Below are 16,160 nucleotides of genomic sequence, written 5' to 3' on the forward strand. Positions count from 1 at the left end.
ATGTGGATGGTTTGCGCGATCCCGCGAAGTCGCCAAATTATATTTTAGAAGCTCGGCGATGGCGAGTCCGTTGACCTCCCGAAATAATATAATGTTACCTGTCACACAAGACCTCCGCGACATATTATGCACGCGACAATGCGAGCGCGTGCAACAGCGTGTGACGGGTGGTATCGGTGAATCAACCCGCACACGAACAAATACAACAAAACCGACCGACGATCGATGCAGATACAACACAAACTATCATAAATTATGATGCTATCGACACACGGCATAATAAAAATTGTCGGTCGACGCACCACGACAACGTGTTATATCAAAGGCGACCGACACACGGTCACGGTAAACTATGACGGGCGACGGTGGTGAACACTGTTCACTGAACAGAGAGCGACAGCCGGACCGCGGCTGGAGAACCGGTGGTCAGCGATGCCGGTCGCCAAAAGTTCGCGCAAGCGCACTTCGGCGTCGGACAGCCAGCGGGGTGACCAGAAAGCCGGTGTCAAACGGTCACACTGCTAGACACAGGCGCGAAAAACGGCTCAGGTTCAAACATATTAGCTTACACAACTCAACTATAAATTTTTTCTGTTGATTTTTATATTAGAATGAATCGATTTAGTATCGAATATGAATTATGAGCATTTTATTAGAAGAACCTACTTCAACATATTATTTTAAACACCAAAATAATCCTCCGTGGATTCCTGGATATATTTTATTCTTAGGTACTCTTAAGTTCGATAATAGATCAATTCGCGCTTTAATAATATTATCAAAAACAACGGGGTAAAACGGATTCATCTGAACATTAAATGTGATATTATAAGACTATAATGTTATGTGTAGTCCCCCGATAATTATGTGTACCCCACATGCGGGTACGACGACCTTGTACTTTAATAATAATAATAATAATGATATTAGCATTAATAGCTAAACAACGATAAAAATATTTTAATACGATTATGAAGTACTTAAGTGTACAGAATTTAATGTTTGAAAACACTATGAATAATAATATGTCGTATACAGACGAGAGCAGATCAATATACTGATCCCGTCATTGTAATTCTGTACTCGATTCCGAGATTGTTGGTATACTATGTAAGCACGATTTAATTTTATTCGTTCACCAAACTCGTTATGTATAGGTATCTTCCACCAATTGTACCAAACGATTTAAAATAATAAACTGTAATCTGGTCTCCATTGTGGTATAATTGTTTTTTTTTTCGTTCAACCCGTTAATAATATCATAGACATTCATAGTAGGTACCTGATTGCAATAAATGCTCTAACGTAACATTTAGATAATATTATTATTATTATAATAATTATTATTATTATGTACTAAATTTTCCCACATGCAGTTAAGTTTAATTTATGCGAATTGTTCGTTATTGCAGCAAGCTGTCTAGTAAAAATAATATATTATAATATTCTGTAAATTAAGAGACAGAAGTCGAGAGAGACAGAGCGAGAGTGAGAGAATTTAGTTGATAAATATTTTTCAGAATAATGTGCTATTAATAACGTCATTCGGTATTTTTGTACTTTGTATAGCACGCTATACATTTATTTTTATTTTTTTGTTACATTAAAATAGTCATACTATGAAATTTAAAAACAAAGTTTTGATTGTTTTTAATTTGTATTTTCCAACAATGATAGTTAATTATTTATTTGTAAAAAAAAAAACAAACAAACCCAATAATAATAAGTAAGGGTCGCGGGAACAATTAAAATGTTAATTTACGCAGTGAAGTGTTAATTTTGAATTTACACCAATGTTTATTTATTTGTCTGCTATTTTAATTGTTTTATAACTGCAATTCGTATAAACAATAATATCGGAGTTCCTAACCTAACACAGTAAGTACACGGCAGTTATTAGCTTATGATATTATGTAACCGCTTTAGTAGTAATTTTTAATCGTGTCATTACAACCGATAAAATAAAACATACAAGTAGGTATGATGACGTCGTTCTCGCTGTCGGGAAACTATATAATGGATAATTTAATACCGCAGTGGTAATATTATTCTCTCGGCGGTCTGTTTGAATATTGTTATCGTCAACGATCTCTTAACGAGTTATTAATTCGTCTTCACAACAGATCCGTCGGTGCGATTTAATAATATCTTGTTAGTCGCTTATATTTCTAATACCTATATTATGACGGTGGCCATTGCTCTGTAGGTGGTTCGTCGCTGTTGCCTACACGACCTATACATTATCATAAGGTATTGGAGCAAACCGACCGCGATGGGATTCCAAAACTTCTACAAATTATCTTCCGCGGGACTTAACGGAGCGTCCGAAGTTGCGGTGCCGCTCGTTTCGGATTCGTTTGCGCACCGAAATTCGCGACCATACGAATATTAATATACGTACACAGTTGTTGTTGTTGTTATTTCAATACGGAAATCGCACGAGTAAACAATGTACCCCTTGCTTCCGGCCCGCGCCCTGCAAACGAGTACCATTTTATATCTGATAGGTACTATACCTATAATAGCCGCCTCATATTTTCACAATTTATTTTAGTAAATATTATGGTAAAATCGTAATAACAGCGTGCTGTTCTATATAATATTATTATGTCGATGTATATGCATATAATACCTATTGCAGCCACTCTCGAGTCCAAAAACAAATATGGCATCGCGATAAAAACAATGTTTGTATATGTCATTATTGCGTTTACAAAATATTATACTATATATAGTTTGGTGTTTGGAACGAGCTGGTATGGGACGTAAACTGCAGCGCATATCTGGTCGTCGTGCCGCAACGTGTCGATTTCATTCGCAATTACAAGTTTTGACTTTTGTTCATAACTCAATGTCAAACTACGTATAATATATACGAAATATAGGTAGGTACTCAAAGTAAAACTTAAAATTTCATTCTAAGCGTATCGATCGCAAATCTCACACATTCACACATACCATAATACATTGCACATCGTAGTAATAATAATATGTCTTATAAAAATAAATTATACATTATATATGATTTTTTACTAACAAAAAAAATAAATAAATAATAGCTTTTTTAACGTTTCGCTGAAGCCGTATACTGTCTAAGAATTTAATTAAGTTGTTGACTGTGAAAACGGTATAGTTTTGTTGAAATGGTTATTAAAAATAAAGCATTTTGTAAAAAAAAAAACCACTACTACTACAACAACTATAATATAATTACGCACCGGTAGATTTCAAAGGCTTAAATCCCGAGACGACGCGCCTTCCAACATATTTTTTTCCATTTCCATTTTTTATAATAACTAACCTGCATCAACAATAATATTTAACCTAACTGCGAAAATGTTGCGCGTAAATAATAGGGTTTTATTAAATTAAATATAATTTTTTTTTCAAGTCGGTTAAAACCTAGAAAACTTTTGTCCAAAATACAGGACAATTATTATTTATAATATATATTAAATATATGTTGTGTATACCGCAGTGAAATGGTTGTGGTAAATTATTCGAATTATTTACGAATTTCGCATCAAAATTTGAAGTTCAAACTTAAAGCTATGATCAATATATTTCATATTACCGCCGTGATATCGAGTTATTAAACTCTTTATTAAAAGAGAACTATTTTAAATTATAATAATAATATGCAACACCCACCTCATATAATGTGGGTGCTGCCTACATAATATTTATGTACCATATAGTAATTCACTATATACGCAGACTTTCAATATATAATAACCATACGCTAAATAAAATTAAAAAAATAATATATAATACATATTTTTTATATTATATATTTCCAAAATGCAATCGAAAATATAATATAATCGTTCGGTAAATAAAATAAATACTTACAATAGTTTTTACCCTCTTCGGCAGAAGGTCCAGAACGAACGTCATCATACACCTTCAGCAGTCATCAATTTGATATTATTGTGCTTTTTTACCACTAAAACTCGCATATTTTTTAACACGATTGAACACGGATCAAGAAGACATCAGCACAATATTTTTCATTTTATTTTAATGTTCATTTCACAGCATATTTTTTTTTACTAGTAAATTATTTTTTACTCAAAAATTATTGATAAAAATTATTATCTAATAAAATTAAATCAAAAACGTCTATCCTTTATTTAAAAAGATATGTTTTTATCGACTGATAATAAACACCAATACAATAATTATTATACTCATCTAATTTTATTTTTTCATGATAACACTATAATAGTTAAAAGTAAATAGTATACAAATTTAGTAATTAACTTTTTAACTATATTATTTTCGAACATTCAAAAATGAAAGAAATTCTTTGATGATTTTGATAATTTAATTTAAATTATTTGTTACTTCTATAATGAACATCTAAACATTCATAAGTCTTACAATAAATCTATTTTTAGTTCTTTATAACTATTTAAAAAAAAAACTACGTGGCTTGGTGAGGCGCGGTCGTACGCTTAATCTGCGGAAACGCACTGAGCGTACGTACCGGCCGCAGTTGCTAGCTCCCGGATGGGTGACCACCCGGGATTTTTAGCAACATATCCTTGCCACACATACACAAACACGTGTTACAACCCTACCCACTTAAAAACCTACAAACAAACATACAAAAATAACCCCTACCGTACCACCCCACACCCAATGGCCTCTTGTCGCGGGTTCTCCTTACAAAAAAAAAAAAGAACTACTTTTATCAAATATACAACAATAGAAAAACTACGATCGTAAATACTTATAACAAATATGGCTTTAAGATATAATTTTATTATTTTACCTTAGATTTTATTTTACTGTTTTTACCATTTTATTGGTAAATTTATCAATATTTTTTTTGCGTAAATTCTCCTGCACTTCTAAATAAAACGATTTCTCCTAAAATCTTTTTTTTATGATTTTTGAGTAATCTTAGATCAAAATCACCTGTATAGATGATAATATTTTCGACGGTACGACACTTCGGTTTTATTTCTTTTTATTATTTGTTTTTATATTCAACTTCAACAATTTAAAAAAAATTATTGCAAATTTAAAATTGTTTGCTCTAAGATTACTTAAAAATCTTAAAAAAAAAAAAAAATGATTCTGTGTAAATGTGTTTTGTCTATATGCTGCGCGTGGACCGGAGAGAGAAAACAAACAAGGCACTGACATTCTCTTAAATATTAAATTTGAACGCATCATCTGCTGTAATATCATTGAACATAATATATTATATCGTATAGATAATTCATTACGTGATAAGATTTCAAATGAACGAAAAAAAGGACAACTGAGAGGAATAATAATAATTATTGCGATCCCGGCGGCTAAGTTTCTGCAAGTAGATTTCTGTTGTTTTTGCACGTTTCGGTTAAATACATATAAGATACCGCTACCAAGTACTATAAATGATTTTATACCGCATAGCTTACAGAACAACCAATTTGAAACTCTAACTATGTACACTTACATTTTTATAATTCGTTTTAAAAGTAAATGGATAACCTGTGTATGGGCTTTATGTCCTGTTCTATCGCGCAAACATATCAGCTATGTTTTTCCTGCCCATACTTAGTAGTCATTTCGTGCAGATAATCGTTTTTCTTTTTGTGATCGCCGGATTTTAGTTCTGAATATAAAAAATCAAAATCGTAACAAATCGACATTTATATCATTAATCAACACCCTATATTATAACAGCGGTTCTCAAACTTTTTATATCAGCGTAGTACCACCTACCCAGTTTAAAAATGTTCGTGTACCACATGACCAAATAACGTGTTTTTCGTTTACATAAAAAAATGTATACGTCATTTTACACGACGTGTAGAATTGTAATTTATGATAAGAACTACAAAATAACGATAATATTACATAAGAATTTAAGTATAAAAAGAAAATTGGAAATGGAAAATTAGGTACATTTTTATCGATTAAATCAAATAATATATTTTAATAATGTTTCATTTTATTTTGTTTTTTTATGAAGGGAGATTATCTTAGGATACCACCAGAGAGCATTTCACGTACCACTATAATGGTACGCGTACCACTGGTTGAGAAACGCTACTTTATAATAATCTTGATGCTATAGCCATCATCTTCTCAGCACCCCTCAAAGATTGCAGTTCGTGTTAATTTATAGGTTTTAATTGTCATTTTGCGGTTATCCATAACCATAAGATATTTTTATTTTTGTTTTAATAGATGGACTCTAGTGGCATAATTTTAGGTTTTGAGAGGGGGGCAAAGGTTTTGACCAACCCATAATATAACTAAAACAAAAAAAAAACCACTCGCTAACAATTATATTATCTACAATTACATTTTTATCTCAATACAAATAGCCTTTTTACATAATTTTATACATAATAGGTAATATAATAACACTATCACAGTTATCTGAGATAAGGCATATAATATAACCCACTTTTTGATGGATAATGACTTATTTTGAGAGGAATTTTACTCCAATTGATGATCTTATTGATTTATATTTTTAAAGTGTTGCCTACTTAGATAGTTAGAATGTTAGATGCTAGGCATTATTAACTGGATATCTTCTAGTCTTCATAGCACCAAACGTGTCAACAGCTTGATTAAAATCTATTAGCGAAACTAATAAAATAATTTGAAATGTTAATTTATAGCGGGCTTGCGACCTATATCCGGCCCGCTAATGATAAGGGTAGGGGAGAGGCAAATACTCACCTTGCCACTCCCGAAATTACGCAACTTCAGCCCTCCCTGCAGTTATTTTTCCCACAAAAATTGCAACCCTTCGGTTGTGGCGGCCATAATATTAGCGTGTGAGCTGGAAGAGCATTGATATTTATATGGCGACAAGAAGTGTCTCTCCTAACGCATTCGAATCGAACCGGAAATCGATTATTATAATCTAACATTACTATATTATAATATAAGCAATACAATAAAATTATGTCCGACGATCGCCCGTGCAGCAGATCGAGAACACAGAGCTTATTGTGAGTGAGAGCAGTGTAGGTATTATAATAGTCGTTCACTGGTCCTTTGTCGCATTTCACCGGGAAAAATCCTATCGACAAAAGGGAAAAAACGAATAAAAACAAATAAATAAATAAAACTCGAACGCGCGACTAAACAGTTTTTATTTTACGCTTTCGCGAGAATCCGATGCTTTTTTGTCGTCGCTCAAAAAACTCGACTGCTGTAACTCTCTGAGCGTGTGTGTTTGTATGTAATGAAACATCATACACCACGATATACCTGCAGCATACGTGTTTCATATATATACATATATATATATATATATATATATATATATAATAACTGTATATGTGTGTGTGCGTGTGATATATAACGCGAGTTTTCGCTCCATTATAATGACGTCATTTTCCTAATGTTTTTGTCGTTTGAAACTGTGTGCGCTGCACGATTTCGGAAACTTATAGCAATGCACAACACCTGATGTACGCTCTGGAAATGGGTTTCCGAGACCGATCGAACAAAACATAAATGTGAAAAACACACTGATTTATGAAACACACTTATTGAAAATAATATAATGCTAACAATATTTTTATATATTTACCGCGAGTAAACACGGTGAGGTTATAATACATAAGCGATCTTATTTCCAATTTGGTTTACTTATTGTGCAGTATTGCAGCAGCGTTCTTCTTAAAGCGTACCATATTATTATTACTATTATTATTATCGTGTTATTATATTATTTTGCACTGACAAATTAATTTAAATTCGCGCAACGTAAACCAATTACTATTATTATTATTCTAACACGAAATAATGAACTATCTATCCGTACCTATACATATAGCGCGTATGGAATAATACGCAAAAACCAATTAAAACATTTGAAACAATATAATATGATAATACAACGTGTGCTACGGGGTAATAAAATATTATACAAGGTGATTCACCAAGCATGCTTACCCCTTTTTTTCTTTAAGAATGCAGTTATTCAAAATCTGATTTTAGAATCTTTAAATATACTCGAGGACCAGCATATTTCTAAATTATTGAGATTTTTACAAACTTTTGTTTTTTTTTTTTCAAATGAGAGCTCCAATTTTTTTCTGTTAATTATTTAGCGGATAGTTTATTCGAGAATTTCTTTCGTATCGAAATCAAAACTCTAATGAGTAGTTTTTGAGTTATATTTAACTTTATGTTCTAAGGATAAAAGTCCCGTGGTTTATAGGTTTATAAGATATGTGGACTATTGAGAATTTGAAAATATTAGTAATTAATATTAATATCTATCAACATAAATAATTTATAAAAATGATCTAAGTACCATAAATAATTACGTGTACTTATTTTAAACTTTTGTAAAACAATTTTTAAGGACTATTATCTTTAGTACAGACATTTAAAAAACTTCTTATTCGAATTTTTAATAGGTGCGTCAGAGTTTAAAAAAAAAATATCTATTAAATAACTTACATTAAAAAAGGGGGTCTCATTTGAAAAATAGAAGTTTTTATCACCACAGGACACTCCTTAATTAGCACGAAAAAATCTCAAGAATTTGAAAATATTTTCTTTGGGTATATTATATTTGAAAATTCCAAAAATTAGAATTGGAATAAATTCATTGTTAAAGGAAAAAAGTGGGGGTGAGCGTGGTTGGTGAATCGCTCTGTATTACATTTTTATAACCACGGAATTTCGTCGTTAACAATATCATTATCGTATAAAGACTGCACGGTGGGTACAGCGTGTTAAAAATATCATATCGCAGAAAAGTAAAAGTGTAATCCACAAAAACAAAGACAAAAAAAAAAAAACGTGTACGAAAACGTAACATCATAATACCTAATTCTATATAGATATGGATTTTAATAATACGGCGAATATTGTACGTATATTATCCGTCGTAAATTTATATAATAAACGTATGTAATTCATACACGGAACGGGAAACAGAGTTTTACAACTTTGAGCAGTTCTAACGCATACTTGTGCGTGTAAGGTACCTACCTAAAGGTTTTATTACTCAATTTAGTAGCCATTATTTTCAATTTGATTTAAACATACGGGCAGAGGAGTGAAAAGTTTTAGCCTCTAACCTCGAGGATTTTCTCGGGAGACTAATTCGAACGGAAACCGGCTGTGCTAAATTATGGGGTACTCAGACGTTCTAATAATATCGCGTATTGTATGTGTGTGTACGCACACATACACACACACATACACATGCACACACGCGTCCAAAATTAAACTCCACATTAAAACATGATATCGCGTATTTAAATTATGACGCACAATCCGGGGTGGCGATGTTTATCATCAGCTAGTTATCGCGAGTTTAAAACCAATTTTCCGTCGTATCCTGCATTGTTATTATTATTATATTGTTGTACTATTTTGTAGCATAGGTACGCTATCGAACCTTATTTCATTTTATTTTAATAAGCCACAACAACATGGGCTTTTTTTTTATACATAATGGGGTAGTATAAATATATGTTTAGATAAAAAGTGTTACATTTATACATATATAGAAAAGGCAGTGACAGAGTTTTACAATCCAAATTTGGAACGTGGGGGTGTGATTAGATTAGGTTATATAATTTAGTTAATTTTAAGAAAGTGAATATTTTTTGGATGTTGTCTGGATCAGGGCCTAGAGCTTCTTGAAGGTTGTCAGCTAGCTTGAGGTTGATTCTAATGTTGTATTCTCGTGTCTCGACAGAAGCATATAATGATGTGTTTGACTGAGAGAGTTTCACCACAAGTGAAACCATGTGTGTCTGATTCTATTAAGAATTACTTCTTGATGCCTGGGGGAGGGGGACGGTTGGCCATAACCTTATTATATTCGTATATAAAACACCACACTTCAATAATATATGGTATCCGACCGTGATTTAAGTGTTTCACCCGAAGTATTTAACATATATTGTTACGCATGTATATTATTATTGGACGACAACTTGTAGGTCAGCGTCGTTGACATTCGATTTTTGAACGCTAATATAGACTACCGTTCCAAGAAACTCAAATAATCCAATGGGGGTACATTTTACAAGGCCGCATCCGAATATGATGGGGTTGTCAAGAAAAAAAATTGTCCAAATTGCATAGCCTTAGGAGGATATGCCGCGTGTATCATGCTGCACTTGAGTGCAGCACATCTTAAACCTTATTTTTGACTTTCTCATTTTTTAAGAAAATGCATGAATAGAAACACTTTATGACATAGTTGTTACCACTGATTAGTTTATAGATTGAAATATTTTTTTATATCCGAGTAAAATTCTTCTCCAATTTGGTAATATGTTTACTATAGGTTATAAAAATATTATAATCAGTCTCTATTCATCCGTTTAAAACAAAATAAAATAAAATAAAATAAATAAAAATAAAGTTTAAGCTGTGCATATAAGTGCATTATAAATACATTTTCGGGTACACAGCATGCAATTTGGACATCCCAATTTATGTTTATTTTTGGATTGTAATTTGGATACACCGATTTTACAGACAATTTTCAATGTGATTTCCGTAAAAAAATAAAAATAAAATTGACCTAAATTGTTTACAACAATAATATGCGTGTGCGGCATGCCCCATATAAATATATAATACGGGGCTCTTGTATACGAGCAACCCGTAGACATACCGACTCCATCCGATTATACAGTGAGATATTTTAAACATGTTCATCCCAATTTTTTTCTTTAACAGTACATCAATTCATATTCTGATTTTAAGGAATTTTTAAATAGACATAAATACCATATTTCCTACTTTCTGATATTTTTCGTATCGTAATAATTTAAGAGCGCCCTGTCATGATACAAATGTTTTCAAACTAGAACCTGACCCCTGTCTCTGACCCCTAAATACTTGAACCATTACCTTAAAACACACAATTATTTAACTCAACCACTACTAGCTTGGATTTTAATTTAGATTCATTAGAATGCTGGTTGGTCACCCATCCGGGAACTAATGACACCGGTCGATGCTTGCTGCACGTAGAACACGTTTCGTAACTAAATGCAATTATATTATTATTGTTATATGTACTTACCCATAGTTAGTCAAAATGTAAGTAAAATCATTACGAATTGTTTTACTAAAACAATTGAACGCCACTGTATTTATTTCCAAAATTCATCATATTATCTGCAATGATGGCTGGTTGTGATTATTTTTGTTTAAAGTGAGTAGTCTGCACTACAGGGTCATGGAAACGGGCTCTAATGACCAATGCAATAATGGTTATAACTGTAATGAAAAATGCGATCAGCGTCGATCGTTTTTAGTTATTGTTTAATAATATCATGAAAACACTTAACAAAAGCAGTCGTACGAAAAAAAAATGGTTCTAAAAAGCGAATAATAAATGTTTTAGAAATAATAACAATACTCCCAAATTCTCTGCAAACAGAATGAAATCGAAAGCAGTCATCTCACGGGAAGAAAAACAAAAATAGTATTTTTCAAGAAAATAAATTCTCTTCCACGATGACGATGTAGTTCTGAACAATACACAATACACTCAATTAAATTTATGATGGACTTATAGGCATGAGACATGGTTATTGTGATGCGTCTTAATTTATTCAGCAACATGGCCATTTAATTTTGTTCGATGATCTACGCGTAAAAATGAACACCCCGTTTTTGTTTCTTTTTTTTTTATTAGTTTTTAACGAAGTGCACAAGTTATATTTGAAAAGTTTTCGTCAAAATGTTAAAAAGTTCAAACCCAGAAGGTTGGATTGAAAAACAATTAAAAAAATAAATATATCGTTACTATTGACGGGCATACAAGTTTTAAAGTTAAATTAAATGCAAAAACGTGTCTTGTACAACTCTTATTCCGCGATTTGTTCAAACCAGAGTTCTAATATAATTTACCGAAGGTGTACGTCCGCGCCTAAAATAATAATATTATTATCATAGCTACCGTAACACGATAATGCACATTTCTGTTGATTGTTTTTTTCTTGTTTTCAAAAAAGACACATTTATTTATTTTTCACGCTTGCGTTGATTGAAATATAAATAAGGCATTAAAAAAAAAAAAAAAAAATGGTTGAATATTGCCGCCTTTTCTTATTCAATAAACTATAATAGCGATAGTCTTTTCAAATATATAATTTTACGTATACACAAACTCAGTTGCCCAGAATGATTGTTAATTCAAGCGTATTATTATTTCTTTTTTCCCCTCTCCGTCGAGTCTCACCACGTACAATTGCGCACGGAAAAAAACCAATTTACTGCAGTGGCACAAAATACGAGCAAAACTCTTTTTGATTTTGTTGCTTATATTATAATATTCTCTATACGGAGAGATATGTATCAATGTATCGATTGGAAAATTATAATAATTTTACCGTACTTTTGTGTGTGATATATTATGTACCACCTACTTTTGTTTTTACGTATGTAAACTCAATCATCGCTCAAAATAACAAATCCCGAATTTGTAAAAAAAAAAAAACAAGAGACAAGAGACAGAAACAAAAGTCGTGTGCAGTTTGAAAAACGACTTTGTTAGACAGTTGCGTCATGCGTCGTAAATACAAATTTATGTCAACATTTTGGTGTACCGCGAAACTCGGATGTGATCATTCGATCGATGGGTTTATAAACAAGTGCACGCGGAATGACGTTAATGCATTTTTATAGTTATTATACAATGTGCTTATTACCCAGGATGAAAGGAAAAACAATATACTTCCCGAAAATTAGAAGAAATGTAGCTTGAATATTTTTTTTAAGTATACAATAGTATAAATTCATGAATTCCAATCGTCGTCTTAGAATAATTATTATGATATTGATCACTTTAGATTTATAGACGCGTGTACGGCGTACATCATATAATTTGCTAACTTCGACTTTTTATTCTATGACCTCAAGTAAGTTAGTAGAAAACGAAATGTGTAAGTGTTATATTTATTATTATCGTGGATTCGAAAAATATAAATTGTTTTATTAATAAAACTTTTGTAAAAAATATTATTTTTACTATGAATTTATTTTAGATTGCATTTGAACTATGTAACTATTGTATCTTTCAACTGATACCTAGTGTAAAGTATTTGAAATTTTATTTTTGAATGACTGACAGATTTTCTGACATAAATATACAATATTTTACAAATATGAAAAAAAAACTGCTCAATTTATTTGTCTCCCATCTATATGAGGTATACTATATTGTAATGATACTTTGTGGCAGGCCCGTGTTATGGAGAGGCAAGAGGAGACGTTGCCCTCTCTAAGAATATAAAAAAATATTAGAAATGAATATTGTTTTTATACATATAAAGTCCTCGCCTAAAATATTTGGCTTATCCCATCTGAAAATTTGGTCTGGGCCTGCTTTGTGGTAATAGTAAATCGAGGTGTATATACAATATATTTAATAATTATAGATTGTTTGATGACAGAATAATGGATTATTATTTTCGCGATGTAATTCAAATTTGATCACAGGTGTTATAGGTGTTTTAAAGTCTGTTCAATCTCGGAAAGTGTAAAAACTGAATCATACAATAAGTTCGGGTGTATGTCAAAAATGTGTTTTGCGGTCTTTGCAGCGGACGATGATTATTGTAACTACTATTGATGAAAAGATTTCTATAATGAATAGAATGTGCTGCAGAATAATTAAATAAATATTCAGTGGGTGGTGTAAGAATAAGTAAAAAAGGTTAGGAACCATTCGTATCGTACAATAATATAATATAAATTATTCAGAGGTCTAAAAGCTGAAAGACATCGACGCTCAACGACCGAACGTTTATGCTACATATTATAACATATAGTTAGCTATGCTTATTCATTGTCGTGGCACACTAACAATCGTCAAAATTTAACACATCTAACGAGTGCACAGAGTGATTGTAGCATTAAAATACATAGCCAATTAAATCATTGTCCGTAAAAAATGTTTGACGAATCGATTTTAGAATAGGTATTGTATACGGCATCATAATTGTTTAGTTCCTTGACTTTAAAAAGCAATACAATTGAATATTATTATGCGCACACGATGCAAGCTTCTTTGTAGGACCTGATAATAATTCATATTGCCTTTATCGTTGTATTTTTATCCGAAAAAAGTATAAAAATTTAAATGTCATTATTACTACGTATAATATTTATGTAAGGATAAAATAAAAAATAAGATTTAGGTATTCCGTACGTGTGCCTACGCCAATATTTCTCCAGGTTTTTTAGTAATTTTATTGTTAATTAGAAAATAAAATATAAATAAATAAATTCTATAGAACATCATAATGATAACTACGTCAATTATTACGAATAAAATATTTTTGGTTACGATGTAAAAGTTGTGTACACAGTCGTAATGAAACAATTTTTTTTTTTTATTCAAATTGTATCTATAAACATTAAACAGCGCATATATATCGATTGGCACACGAAAACTCTACAGATGTAAAAAGTTCTCCCCTTGAAATCGTTTCAGAATCACAACCCGTCTATCGTATCGGTGAATTATTGACTCCGCCAAAACTACCTGTTTAGGAAAAAGGTTTATATCGATTCCGCCGGCTACTGTTTAAAATATCTACATATCGATTCCGCCGGATATTAATAATTATAACATCGGAACGTAGGTACTACTAATATATAGCTGTGAGTCTTTCCACTCAAAATTAAATTCACAATTCACAAAAGCTCATCCCAACATTTTCATATTTACCTATATGTTTTAAATACAAAAATACAAACTGACACTTGCATATTATATACAAACGGAATAAATATCAATACAATCAGTAAAAATAGTAATTTTAACAAAAAAACAATGGTTTAAAAATTTATCAAATGATTTGAACGATAGTAAAATTTCTAAATTAACTTATTTAAAACATGTGCCCAAATAATACCAAAAGTAATTGCATATATTATTTTTTTTATTGAACCTAAAAACATCAATAGCAAAGGTTATTTACTAGTTTTTTTGTTCAACACTTATATTAATTAGATTTTACTTTTGAATTTTGAATTATACAATTTATTGTTATGATTTTATTCAACTTTAGACTATACGTTTTTGATATTTTATAGTGTATTCACATAATATACATATTAATTACTAGAAATCAATTCATTTTCACTATTTATTTAAATAGTTCCATAATTTATCATAGGTATGCTCTTTCTTACCTTCCAATTTGATATTTTTTGGATCCAAGATTTTACATGAAAAAAAATCAAGATCGACGTTAGCGCTGTTGCGGCGTACTCGAAGAGCAGTGGCAAATATGCAAACCTAGCTGTACTTAGCTTGTTCATATTATTATATTGTATTGTGCCCATAAACACATTATATCATGATGTACAAAATATTTAAATATACACCACGTACTATATATTATTATGATATAATACAAACTAATAATGTTCGTACAAGTCGTACCTATTTTACACTGCTCATCTCGCCTTCGCAATGATATAGGTAATATTACGATGCTGTTCGCTGCTCCATATTATCGTCTGCGTGTACCTACGTCATTTCATAATATTCGTATGTTATATAATGCTGTCTGCTGTCGTTCGTATACGGTTCCAGCGGAGGCGGTTTCATCGTATATTTTAGATATAATTGGTCCATATATAATGGTATAATATTATGCAATTACCGCGGGTCATTATGTGATACATACGATGTGATAAATTATAATAGGTGACATATTATTATTATGTTAATATGATTTAAATACGCCGCGAGCTTGGTGTGTTTTAATGTAATACGGTATAATGCGTTGATATGGGTAGGTAGGTAGGTACCTATTATTATAGCCGTGACGACATGTAAGTCATATTCGTACGGTGTATAGTGCGAAACGCGAGTTTATATTATTATTATTATTATTATATACAGACTGATCCACCGAGCCCACTTATTTTGTTTTGTCCTCCGGTATAGGCACTTTAAAAATCACAATATTTTATAAAGTTGTGTTATCAAAGACCATATTTCAAAAATACCTTCTTAATTTTTTTTAAGTGTTTTTAAGTATTAATTATTAGTTTATTAAAACTGTACGGATTGTAAAAACTGTATAGGAGTTTAAGAACTAGTAATACATAATTATTGAGCTACATAATAAATTATCCTTAGTACATATAACGTTTAATATCCGGAAACTAATCGATCGTTAAAATGTTGA

At 31.2% G+C, this 16,160-nt stretch overlaps 1 protein-coding gene across 1 annotated transcript in view; it reads left to right on the top strand.

Moving 5' to 3' along the window:
- The window catches only part of LOC107169398 (lachesin-like), a 138,547-nt gene that overhangs the window by 112,973 nt on the left and 9,414 nt on the right, over window positions 1-16,160 (top strand). The window lies entirely within an intron of this gene.

This window comes from Diuraphis noxia, unplaced genomic scaffold, assembly GCF_037042655.1.
Source record: "Diuraphis noxia isolate RWA-SAM2 unplaced genomic scaffold, SU_Dnox_SAM2 contig0005, whole genome shotgun sequence".
Taxonomy (NCBI): domain Eukaryota; kingdom Metazoa; phylum Arthropoda; class Insecta; order Hemiptera; family Aphididae; genus Diuraphis; species Diuraphis noxia.